This window comes from Anarrhichthys ocellatus, unplaced genomic scaffold, assembly GCF_004355925.1.
Source record: "Anarrhichthys ocellatus isolate YVR2014 unplaced genomic scaffold, GSC_Weel_1.0 scaffold432, whole genome shotgun sequence".
In the NCBI taxonomy this organism is placed as follows: domain Eukaryota; kingdom Metazoa; phylum Chordata; class Actinopteri; order Perciformes; family Anarhichadidae; genus Anarrhichthys; species Anarrhichthys ocellatus.
In genome coordinates, this window is record NW_022280406.1 from 5,136 (window position 1) to 6,368 (window position 1,233).

The window sequence follows — 1,233 nt, forward strand, 5'->3', positions numbered from 1 at the left end:
ACACGTTATTCTCCTGGTGTCCACTAGAGGCATCGCTGCTGTATTATAGAGATAATACACGTTATTCTCCTGGTGTCCACTAGAGGCATCGCTAGTGTATATACATGTTATTCTGAAGAAGAAGAAGAAGAAGAGCACTTCCTGTTTTCTTGTTAAGTTTTTATTATGCTTAAAAAAGAAAATTAAAAGACAGGAGGTGATCAACAAAAAAGAAAAAAAATATATATATTCATATTCAAATATCTTTATACCTTTCTGTTCATATATGATTAACAAAGCAAAGAAAATAATTCCCGTAGTAGTAGTGCTTAAGTAAAGTTCAATATAGACTTTTATTATAACAAAATAGGCAGTTTACCGAGGGTTAAATATCTGTCAGAGTACAATAAGAACCTGCTGTTTGGGACACACCTGCAGACACCTGGAGGAGGAGGAGCTCCACAGATCATCACTTGATCACATGATCAAGATGATGAAGATGATAAAATATCAGGTTTAAAATCAGCTTCGTTGCTGTGAAACATCTCGTCAAGTCGTTCTGTCTTTATTTCAAATAAAGACAAATAAAAATAAAAGTTTGAATTATGAGAAACAAGAGAAACAACCTCATGAGTCGCGATTATACATTTGATCATATTTATGTTAAAAATAAAGATCTGAGACTTATTTATAATTAAAAAAATCTAAATTCCACAAAAGAGATCATACTTATAATAATGATAATTATAATTACAAAGCAGTTTTTTCTGAAGTATTCTTCAAATCATTGTTTATTTTGACAGTTTAACATTTGATTCTAAATACTCTTGAATTATTATATATATTTATATTGATTATCTTTCACAATTACTATGAGAACTATGAGATCAATACATTTTCTATCATTAAAATAAAATTCTGAATTTCTTCTGATTATGAGTTTTCTTTAAATTATCATTTGTTTTCCAGTAATTTAGCATTCTCTCACATTAAATCATGTTTTTGAGTTTTATCGATAATTTCCTCAGAGTTGTGATTTTCTCACGATTACAAATACTCCTGAACTTTTGTTTATTTATATATTTATATTGATTCCTGTTAATATAATAATATAATTAGGAGCTTGTGTTGTTTTTATTTATGACTTTAATGTCGTTTAAAAAGTGATTTAATATTTTCTTCAAAGTAAAATAAAAAGCTGAAATAGCCTTTGAAGGACACGAGGCTTCAGATTCCTTTGAAGGAAACGAGGCT